Here is a 12,460-nt window from a genome sequence, read left to right as displayed (position 1 = left end):
GAACAATCTGAGGCTGATGGGAGGGATAGGGGAGAGGGGAAAATGGGTGATGGGCAATGAGGAGGACACTTGTTGGGATGAGCACCGGGTGTTGTATGTAGGTGATGAACCACCAGAATCTACCCCAGAAACCAAGAGCATACTTTACACACTGTATGTTAGCCAATTTGACAATAAATTATATTTAAAAAAACAATAATAATTGATCCAGACTTGGATATGATGGGATGGGCAATATTAGAATGGTCCCCATAAACAATTCTAAAAGCTGTACTAAATATTAAGTAGCCAACGTAAGGCTGTGATCCTTTAGAAACAAGAAACACGTAAGAAACGAAACACATTAGCACATTAGATGAGCCCCATATTCATCTCAGCTTTTCCAACCACCATTCAGAAAAATAATGCCTAATCAGAGAGTGATGGTCTCACAGGGTAGAAGAGACAAGATACCAGAGTTTAGAGCTGCAAAGACCACTGCAATTTCTGGTGAGGATTCTAGAAAGGAGAGACCTAGGAAAATGAGCCTAAAATCTCTGTGTGAAAATTGCACTGAGAGCCAACTCCTAAGAATTACATATGCAAGGCAAGACTTTGGGAGGCCCAGCAAAGAAAGGTGGGGAGCTGGACAGAGATTTCAGAGGCAGCACAGGTTGGAAAGGATAGAGGTTGGTATTTAGACCCAGTGATTATAGACCGTATCTGATGAGCTCCCAGACTTTGGGTCACCACTCAAAAAAATGGCCATACCCTAAGTATAAGGACCATGTCACAGTAGTAAGAACTTCTAGTAAGAACTTAGAAGTCTAAGGACAATGATAGACCTTATCTAAGAGAGCTAAAACCAAACCTCAACATGACAGAGGTGATGATTGCCTTCCAGATTAAAATTTAATGTTCTTTCGAGAAAGATGCCATCATCCAAAATCTCTATTGCCTATACTCACAACATTCAGTAAGTAATTAAAAATTACTACAGATTGGGGCACCTGGGTGGCTCAGTCGGTTAAGCTGTTGACTTTGGCTCAGGTCATGATCTCGTGGTCCGTGAGTTCGAGCCCCGCGTCGGGCTCTGTGCTGACAGCTCAGAGCCTGGAGCCTGTTTCGGATTCTGTGTCTCCCCCTCTCTCCGACCCTCCCCCATTCATGCTCTGTCTCTCTCTGTCTCAAAAATAAATAAACGTTAAAAAAATTTAAAAAAAAATTACTACAGATAAAAATAAGCAGAAAAAAGTTACTAATAATCTATAGCAGGGGTTAAAAGACTAAGTAGTAGATATGATAGGCTTTGTAGGTAATTCGTTCATTCTCTTTTGCAACTTCTCTGCTGTTGCAATGTGAATGCAGCCATTGACAGTAGATAAATGAATGAATACGGCTGTGTTTCAATAAAACTTTACATATACATGAACACTGAAATGTAAGTTTGATATAATTTTCACATATCAAGCAATATTCTTTTTGTTTTGTTTTGTTTTTAAGCCAGTTAAAAATGTAAAAATCTCTTCTAGGCTTGGGGGATGTATAAAAACAGACCAATATTGGTCATAAACGTAGACATAAACATAAAAATCCTTAACAAAATATTAGCAAACCAACTCCAACAATATATAAAAACAATCTTATACCATGACCAAGTGGGATTTATCCTAGGACTGCAAGGCTGATTTCACACCCAAAAATCAATTAATGTCATACAGCACATTAATCAAACAAAGAACAAAATTTCATGAGCATTTGACAAAATTCAACTATTCATTCATGATAAAATCTTTCAAACACCTGGTCATAGAAGGGAATTTCCTGAATCTGAAAGAACATCTAAAAAACAACTATAGTGAAAATTATATTTAATATTTAAAGACTGAACTCCCCCCAAGTTCGGGAATAAGCCAAAAATATCTGTTCTCACTACTTCTACTCAGTGAAGTAGAATCTATCTAGCCAGTTCAATCAGCAAGAAAAATAAATAAAAGGCATCCAGATAGGAAAGAAAAAAATAAACCTATCTCTATTCACAGATGCATGATCCTACATATAGAATATCTTAAGGAATCTACCAAACAAAAAGTGAAAAACAAAAAACCATTATTTCAACTAACACACAAATATAGCAAGGTTGCAAAATATCAAATTGATATACACAAATTAAATGTATTTCTACACACTAGTCATGAACAATCTGAAAATGAAATTAAGAAATAATTCCATTTATAATTGTATCAAAAAGAATAAAGTACTTAGGGAATAAATATAACAAGAGTAGTACAAGATGTATACATGAAAAATGATAAAGGATTACTGAAATAAATTGAAAAAGATCTACTGAAATGGAAAGCCATCCCATGTTCACGAATCAGAGGATATAATATTGTTTAGATGGCAATATTCCTCAAATTGATCTACAAGTTCAATATAATCCCTATAAAAATCTTTCCAGCCTTTTTTTTTTTTTTTTTTTTACAAAAACTGACAAGGTGATCTTCAAATTTATATGGAAATGGAAAATGCCTTGGATAGCCAAGACAATTTTGAAGAAAAAAGTTGGAGGAATTTTACTTACCACTTTCAAACTTACTATCAAACTGCAGTTATCAAGACAGTATGATACTGGCTTAAGGATAGACACAGAGATCAATGGAGCAGAACTGAGAGCCCAGAAGTAAATTCTTATATTTATGGTCATTTGAGTGATTTGCCCAGAAAACTCATTGAGAGAAGTATTTTCTATAAATGGTATGGGACAGTTGGATATCCATATGCAAAAGATGAACTTAGACTTTTGCCTCACACCATACACAAAAATTAACTCAAAGTGCATGACATACGTAAATGTAAGATCTAAAACAATAGAACTTTTATATGAACACACAGCATAAAATCTTTGAGACCTTGAATTAAGCAAATTTTTTTGATATGACACTAGAAGCAAGGTCCATAAACAAACAAAATTGAAATGAACTTCATCAAAATTCAAAACTGTGTGCTTGAAAAGACATTATTAAGAAATGGAAATACAAGCAACAGATCAGGGGGAAAATATTTATAAAATACATATCTGATGAAGGATATATAGATATGTAGGATCCAGAATATATAAAGAATTCTTACAATTCAATAAGAAGCAAGCAAACCATTCAAAAATAGGCAAAAGATTTGAATAAACATTTCATCAAAGAGGATGTATGAATGGCTAATGAGCATGTAAAAAGATGCTTAATATCATTAGTCATTAGGGGAATATAAATTAAAACCACAATGTGATATCATTTCGCACCCACAAGGCTATATAATAAAAAAGGCAGATGGTTGCTAAGTTGACAAACTGTATACAACAGGAACACTGATACATTGTTGCTGGGAATATAAAATGGTGAACCACTTTGGAAAACAGTTTGGCAGTTTCTTAAAAAGTTAAACATAAAGTTACCCTATGACCCAGAAATCCCACTTCTAGGTATCTACCCTAGAGAAATGAACACATATATCCACACAGAGACTTGCGTATAAATGTTTGTAGAATCTTTATTGATAATAACCAAAAACTGGCGGGGGGGGGGGGGGGGAGGACTAAAAGTTAATCAACTAGTCAATGGATAGACAACAATGTGGTCTAGTCATACAATAAAATATTACTCAACAGTAAGAAGTTACAAACTACAGATACATGTGGAGATGGATGAGCCTCAAACACATTATGCTAAGTGAAGGAAGGCAGACACAAAGGACCACATAATAAATGATTCCACTTATAGGAAATGTTCAGAACAAGCAAATCTATGGATATAGAAAGTAGATCAGTGGTTGCCTGGGACAAAGGTGGAAACGAGGATTAACAGCAAATAGTAGGCTGTTCTCCCAAGAAGGCAGCTCCTCCAAGACAAGTAATTAAACATTGGGAGCCAGCTTTCCTGAGGGAGGATGCCGGGGCAGCGGCTACAGGGTGAGGTGGTAGCCTTCCACTACCAGTCCAAAATGCTTTAAAATGTCTCTCTTCTAGTTGAAATCCCAACCATGCATAAACTTACAGTACATTTCAGATGTGGAAATAATGACCGAACAGAAACCCATCCTCCACTAGCTGCACTCAATGTTAGTAAGCTTGCCAGCAAAGCATGGACAGAGAAGGAGGAGAAGCTGAGCCAGGCTTATGCAATCAGTACTGTTGTCTCCCTAGAGGGCCAGCAGCTCTTCCAGACCGTACACAAGACCTTTAAAGACTGTAAATGGCAAGAAAAAAAACCTCATAGTCATGGAAGAAGTTGTTATCACACAGACCATACCAAGTGGAAAACTGTAAAAGCAAAGAGAAGCGTGCACTGAGCCATGTATGCAAAATGGTTTAAAAACACTTTAGAGACACTGAAAGTCAAAAGATACTGCCGCGGTCACAAGCCCAGCAATCACAGAAGGAGACTGCCCTGTTATCCTGAGTCCACACACATGGAAGACTCTTCCAGCATCCAGCCAATGAGGCAATGGTGGTGGCTTCCCGGAGAAAGGCCAAGAGAGGGGAGGGATCCTATATTTCCTATTGATTCTTGTTAACAAAGGGTCAGCATTTTCAAATATTAGCCTTGAACAAAACACATAACAAAAAAAAAGCAAAAGAATAATTTAAAATTTGAAAAAAAAACCAGTAAATAGTAAATAAATAGTGCATAATAAAACTGATTTTAATAAAACAATCATCATTGTTGCACAATTAGATACATTTACTAAAAATCATAGAGTTGTAGGCACGATATGGTTGGATTTTATGATATGCAAAATATGCCTTTAATAAAGTTGAAAAACATCACTTATATCCTCAGAAAGTAAGAGAAGATTTTGAAGACTTCAAATAGGATCAGAATGACACACATACAAAAAGTAAAATTCAGAGAACAAAATAAACTTTTCAGAAATTAAAATGTTTGAAGGAGGAATGAAGAACACAATAGGTGGTTTGCAAGATAAATCTAATGAATTCACCAAGAAATAAAAAAAAAATAGTGGAAAAAAGAGAAAAATGGTAAGAAAATCAGAAAGTCAGTTAAGGAAGTCAGCATTTGAAAAATAGGTGTTCCTCATAAGGGGACAGAGAAATGGGAGGAAATTTCAATGAAATAATGCAATGATTTCTCAAGACCTGAAAAACATGAGTTAATAGTCCAAAAAGACTAAGCATAATAGACTACACCAAGTACTTTATTGTGAAAGTCCAATAATTTGGAGCCAAAGAATTTAAGCTTCCAGAGAAGGAAAACAAAAAACAAAAAACAGAATGGTTTGAGTCTTCTTAATAGCAACAATGGAAATTAGAAGCCAGTGGAGCAGTCTTAAGAATTCTGAAGGAAAATTATTTTCATTCTTGGATTTTATATCCAGCCAAATTGTCAATCTACTATGAGTATAGGTAAAGATATGTTCAGACTTAGAAGGTCTCAGAGTATTTACCTCCCATGCACCTTTTATCAGGAAGCTACTTGACGTATTCCACCAAAATTAGAGTCTAAATAAAGAAGAAGAAATAGGAACAAAGAGATCCAGCACAGAAGAGAAGCAAAGGGAATACCTGTGACAATGATGGGTGATCTCAAAACTACAGGTGTGCACAAGTCATTGAGGACAAACAGCCCATGTTGGAAGACACCAAAAGACTCTGGGAGAGTGTATCTTCAAGATGAAATAGATAAAACAAACAGCAAACAAATATAATGCATCTTACCCTCTCAAGAGTAAATTTAGACAACTGCTAGAAAATCTGTAATTGAATTTAACAAGTACGAAGAAATTTTAACAAAATGACAATATTTACTTCAGCAAACAAACAAACAAAAAAAAAACAGTTGTTCAGACAGGAGATGAAAAGTTCTGAAATGTGTTTGCTGAGCCATAACAACGCATACGCTGAATTTTGATCTAGATAAATTTACAACTATATTTGATTAATGAGAGAATTAAATGGTATATATGTATATTTGGGACCAGAAAAAAAGAAAGCTAAACCCACAGCTTCCATTGTGAGAATCCATAAAAGAATCAGCTAAGAGAGTGGAAACTGATTGCCTATGGTGAAAGGGGAAATGGTGGAGAAGGAGGAGGAGCACTACTGTTTCACTTAACAAACCTTATAGATTCAACTCTTTCAACCATACGCAAGTATAAATTTGACAAAAAATAAATACTTTTTTTCTTTCAAAAAGAAAGGAAAATATAGAAGTGCAACCCTGACATATTTTTTCTCCATTGAGTTCTTGGTGTTGTTAAGACACTTTCCTGAGCAGATTGCCAGTAAGGCAGAAGACTAGGGATCACTACAAGAGCTGCAACCATTTCTTACCATGAACTAACAAATAAATTGTCATAGGAAATCTACAAGCAGATTCATTAATTCGCTAATTGTGCTTCCATTCTCTAGAGAGATCTATCATGTCGTCATTGATAAACCCTCAATTTCCCAACAGATGAATTCAGCCACAATTCAACCAACACTTTCTCATCATTTAAGTTGACATAAAGCAGTAGAATATGAACAAACAGTGAGACATCAGTTTTTAGTTAACAGATTTTGACATCAAAATGGGGAGAGAAGGAAGAGAGTGAATATATTTTTTTTTCACTTTGCAAATCAGAAGTTAAACATGGTTGAGTTTATTCATTCAACTGGATATAGTAGATTTTCCTTTCTCCTATAAGTTTCTGTAAGTCAATGGGTTATTTAAAGTCAATGGGAATAAGTTGTCTCATATAGGGTATCTTTCAACATTGAATTGTCAAATATTGAAAAGGCAAATAGTCTACCTCCATCCCAGTAACAATTTCTCTTCTATTTCTAAATTCTATTTTTTAAAGCATTTTTACTCATTCTTCCTGAAAAACGTATGAAAATATGGTTGTGATATTTTTGTTTACCCAGAAACCCAAGTGAGCTCCTAATTTTGTACCTAATGCCAGTTTCTTCTTTTGTGACTCAGACATGAACGTGACACATTCTCTGTTTGTTAATAAGTTTCATAAAGGCCAAAAACCTTACTGAAAGCCAATTTTTTCCATGGTAAACTCAGAGCTGAACTTTGCAAGGTCATAAGAACATGTAAGCCTTAGCTACTTGTGTATTGATTCAGTCCTAAAATAATGTTTCTGTCACTCAGCACTGAGGTTTATACAATTCAGAAATAACAACAATAAATAGCATCAAAGTTCTATTTAAAACCAATATAAAAGCCACAATTTCTGACAAGATCTCAAAATATGAATATTATCGAGCCTTAGAAGCCAGCCAGCACACTTGCATCAGTACTAAGTCTTGAGAACAACTAATCCTACCACATTTGTTAAAACATATCCAACTGCTAGGAACTGAAAACCTCGACTCAAATTGGCTCACACAATAGGAAGCTTAATTGCTTCATATAAAGAGAAGTCAAGGGGTTGGGCAGGAGCCAGAATTAGTTAATAGTGTCTCAAAGATATCATCATAGACCTAAATTCTTTCCATCTTTCTCTATAAGCCTCGATGCGTTGGTTCTGCCCTCAGCTTGGCTCCCCTCGGGGGCTGCCAGAATATTGCATTTCTGGGTGTGATATCCATATACACCAACATTCAGAAGAAAGGAGCCATGTCTTCCTTTGCAGAAACCCATGAGCAGATTTTTCTTACTCATTGGCCATGATTGGGTCAAATACCAGTCCTGGATTTTTGAGGCAAGAAGAGTGACATGACCATGATTGGCTAACACTCAACATCTGGAATTAAAGATTGTTTAGGAGTCAACCACAAAGACTACTAATTTTAACTCCCAGGCTGCTTCTGTTATTCTACTCTTTGACCTCCCAACCAAACTTTTTCAGTGTGTTCTCAAAAAAAACCCAATTATATCATCTTTCTCAGTTTCTTGGAAACTTATATTGTCTCTTTTCTCTTCTCTCTCCTCCTGTACATAAAACTTCTTCCTTGTCCCAAAGAGAGTCAAATATACTCAAGTCTCTCCTATCTTAAAAAAAAAAAAAAAAAAAAGATGCCTTCTCTACCTCCTAAATCACCCTCTCATTTCTCATAATCTCCTCAAAGCCAAAATGTTGAACTTGCTAATTCATTAGCCCAGTTTTCTCATTTCTCCTTCACTCTTTAGTCAATCTGGCTTTTGTGCAATAACTTCACACAAAAGTCCCACTGAGATTATCAACAATCTCCTTGTTATAATGGAGCTTTTGTTCCTCACCTTAGCCTTTGACAATATTAACTAATCATTTCCTTGTAAAATATATTTTCCCAGTGAATCCCATCATGACCCACATGCTTCTGGTTTTCTTCTAACCTTGTGATTTCTCCGGTCTCCTCTATAAGCTTGTTCTCCTATACCCAGCCATCAAGTGTAAGAATTTCTCAAGTCTCAGTCTTTAGACCCCTTCCTTGTCACCCTATTCTCCTGAGATAAGTTCACCATGCCCATGATTTTACTTATCTCTATATGTCAATGGCTGCCTAAAAGAAATACCTTGCCTTATCTCTTAGCAACAAAGCAACCATGAACTGGAAACAAAGAAAAGACCTCAGTGGCCCCATAGTTTTTAATCGAATATGGCAACCTCATCAAGACTAAGTCCATCATGTTTCACATCTGATTATTTGTTACCTTCAAAATCCCAAGTCTCCTAAATCATCAAACATCACCCAGATATAAGAATAGCTACGCATATATCCTTTAATCTGAGATAATCTTCCACCTTTCCCAAACCCTTCACTTTTTCTCTCTGCCTTCTAGAACTCATGGTATATTATTGAAAATTACTCTTTTCATCCTCATCATCTCCACAGTTTTGCTCTAGTTGAAATCTGAATATCTCCTGATGATTCCTCTTCCCTTGCAGCCCTTTTTTAGTGGATGCTGCTTTTTCTCTTACATCCTGCTCCCCTTTGGTCCCAAAAGTAGGATAGGGAGCCTCTTGCTTCCTGTTGCTTTCATAACATTTCTCCTCCACTTCTAAAAAAACACGTATTTTTTTTTAGGACTTCTAAAAAAAAGGACTCAGGACATCACACTTGACAACTTGCTATCCCCTCTTATTACTGTCATCTACTGATCTGCTGCCAACCCCCTCATTAATTGATCATATTAGTGTCTAACTCACTGTTTCTCATTCTACCTATTCCTATGACCACTTTCATTTAAATAGTCAAATAAAGGAACCAACCAATGCCTTGATAGCTTTGTTCCTTAGTTTCAAGGATCTTTTCTTCAACTCTTCCTTCACTCCCATCGTCCTTATCTTCACAAAAAGCTGAGTGCCTTCTGAAATATATATATCAAACCATCTTATTTTCTTGCCATCACTTCTACCATCTCTACTTTCTCTCATGCTCATCAGTTACCTGCTTACTTCACAGAGAAAACAGAAGCCACTGGAAAGAACTTCCTCAGTTTCCCACAACCAAATTACAAATGTATCTCTTTTGTTCCTTCTCGCCTTTCATAATGAATGAGGTATCCCTCACCCTTCCTATGCCTACTTTCTTCACCTATGTGCTGAGTCCTGTGGCCTCTTGCTTTTTCAGGAACTTGATCAAGGAAGTACCACTGCCTCTCCTGTATTTTATCTTCTCCCCTCTACTGTCTCATTATAACCATTTAGGCATGTTCAAATCTTTCTCTTCTGAAAAAAGAAAAAAAAACAATGCTACCTCTGACTTTATGTCAGAGGAATCAATGCTTCTAGTTAAAGGCATTTTCTCTCCTTTACAGTGAAGCTTCTGACAATGTTGTCTACACTTGCTGTCTCCTTCTCCTAACCTCCCCCCACTCATCAGTCTTATGCAGCCAGGTTTCTGCCCACACCTGCTCCCACTCACCACTCCATAGAAATTGCTTTTTCCAAAGTTACCGAGGGCTTCCTAGTTGCTAAATCCTACAAACACTTCTCAGTCTTTATTTTGTTGACCCTTTTATAATGTATAAAACATATAACACAGATGACTGTCTTGAAAATTTCTTCCTTTGGTTTTTGTACTCTTGGGTTTTTTACTCTAACTGTTCCTTCTCTACTTCTTTTGCAACGACCTTTTTCTCTGTGTGTCCCTTAGTTGTGATCCTTGAGGTTCTGTCCCGAATGCTTCTCTTTTGCTTCACAACTTCTCCATGGGAAATCTCATCTATTTCTATGGCTTACATTATCATCTACAATCCCACAAACATCTCAAACCCCAAACGCTAAAACTGAACCCAGTGTTTTTCTCCTGAAGTGACTTCGTTGGTAATCCAATGAATGGCTGTGATATTGTGATTTATAAGCGTGAAAATGAATAAAGGCAACCTCATTTAAAATAGAGTCCAGAAGCCCTTGAAGGGGAGCTCTCATGCATATACCACTCATCTCAGCCTATAAAACCAGCAGTAAGGAGGAGGAAGATGATTTTTACTTTGACATTGGGAGGACACTTTTCACACAGAAATTTATCTCCTGCTCCTAAAAAAAAGATCCCTCCTTGTCCCAGCAACAACACACTTATCGCCACTTGCAGCCAGTAAGAAACGGCCACAACCTCAGACTCTTCTTCTTCAATGATCTTTTGTTCGGAACAACCCTCCCTAGTTTCCTCCTAAAACTAACCTTCTCTTCAGATTTGCTTATGGTTTTGGTTTTGCCATAGCTTGAATATCCCGAATGGCAATTCTCTGCTATTCCCTAATAAACCCATGTTTTGCTAGTAAAAACATATTACTTTTAAGGTTGATGTAAGAACTATTTCTCATATATTTGATCCTTGTCCATGGTTCCTGGCTCCCAGCTCCTAAACCCCTTGGAATTTCCTAAGTGATGATAGCAATAAAGATGTCTTTTGTTATATGGATGAGGTGACTTTTGAACCACACCTAAAGATGGAGGCTGGTTCCTGGAAGAAACAGCCTGGTGATGAGAGGGTTAGAACTTTCAGTCCCACCCCCCTGACCTCTGGGGAGAAGATAGAGGCTCGAGATTGAGTTCAATTATTAATGATCACTAACGATCAATCATGCCCATGTAATGAAGTCCCCATAAAACCCAAAAGAATGGGTTTGGAGAGCTTCTGGGTGGATGAATAAGTGGAGGTGATGGGGAATAGTATACCTGGAGGGCATGGAAGCTCCATGCCCTTTCCCTGTACTTTGCCCTAGGCATCTCTCCCATCTGGTTGCTCCTACATTATATCCTTTTATAACAAACCAGTAATCTAGTAAGTAAAATGTTTCTCTGAGTTCTCTGAGCTGCTCTAGCAAATTAAGTGAACACAAAGAGAGGGTTGTGGGAACCTCTGATTTATAGCCAGTCAGAAGTACAAATAACAATCTGGACTTTGTGACTGGCATCTAAAGTCCAAGGAGAGAGTCGTGGTAACCTCCAATCTGTAGTCTGTCAGCCAGAGGCACGGTAATAGCCTGTGATTTATGACTGGCTATTGAAGTTGTGTGTGTTTTGCCGGGGGGAGGGGTGGTGGGGGGCGGTCGTGGTGGGGGGCGGTCTTGTAGGACTGAACTCTTAACCTGTGGAATCTGATGCTATCTCCAGGTTGACAGTATCAGAATTTAGCTGAATTCTTGGGAACCCTACTGCTGTCTGAAATTGCCTAGTGGTATATGGGGAAGCCCCCCTCTTCACGTATGTTAAAATTGGGTCCAGGAACCATTTTAATGGCCCCATTTCTCTCCCACCTTCAACATCTCATTCAGGCACCTGAATGCTTCCTGAATCCATTCACTCCATACCCCACTGCCTCGTCCCTACTACACAGCCTGTCTCTTCAATGGGATGAAGCCACAGCCTCTGAACTGAACCCAACACACATCCTCTTTCACTTCTGGGATTCTTGCACAATACTCTCTTCATGGAAACTTTCCTACACCCCTCTCTCCCTAGATGTTACTTATCTTTTAAAAATGAACCTTAGGAAAAAAAAAAAAAAAAAATGAACCTTAGGAAACTTCACCCACAACTTCTCCCACTGAGACACCTGGCTCCTTGAATAACATTATATGTGACCCAAGTGCTCAAGCAAAGCCTGAGAGATGCCCACACGGCACTTCTAACTCACCCTGTGGTCACCCATTCTTGCAGTGCTATCTCCTTTTTTTTTTTTTTTACATGAATTTATTTTTGAGAGACAGAGAGAGGCAGAGCACAAGTCGGGGAGGGGCAGAGAGAGAATGAGACACAGAATCCGAAGCAGGCTCCAAGCTCTGAGCTGTCAGCACAGAGTCTGACACAGGGCTCGAACTCACAAACCATGAGATCCTGACCTGAGCCGAAGTCAGGCACTTAACCAACTGAGCCGCCCAGGTGCCCCAACAGTGCTATCTCCTAAAATCCCCTCCTGCCCTTCCCGGTTCCATAATATCCTTAAGCCTTGCCCTGGCTCTTTTACATCACAGTATGATCATTACAGTGGTCTTTGATTGGGTTTCTATTCCAGTCTGGCCCTCCTCCAGTGCACCCCTCACCA

At 37.8% G+C, this 12,460-nt stretch overlaps 1 pseudogene; it reads left to right on the top strand.

Moving 5' to 3' along the window:
• The first annotated feature begins 3,921 nt into the window (after positions 1-3,921).
• On the top strand, positions 3,922-4,433 carry LOC132668008 (protein LSM12 pseudogene; annotated as a pseudogene).
• The last annotated feature ends 8,027 nt before the right edge of the window (positions 4,434-12,460 follow it).

This window comes from Panthera onca, chromosome B2, assembly GCF_046562875.1.
Source record: "Panthera onca isolate mPanOnc1 chromosome B2, mPanOnc1 haplotype 2, whole genome shotgun sequence".
Taxonomy (NCBI): domain Eukaryota; kingdom Metazoa; phylum Chordata; class Mammalia; order Carnivora; family Felidae; genus Panthera; species Panthera onca.
The sequence above is the reverse complement of the archived record's forward strand: the minus strand, read 5'-3'. Positions and strand labels throughout refer to the sequence as shown.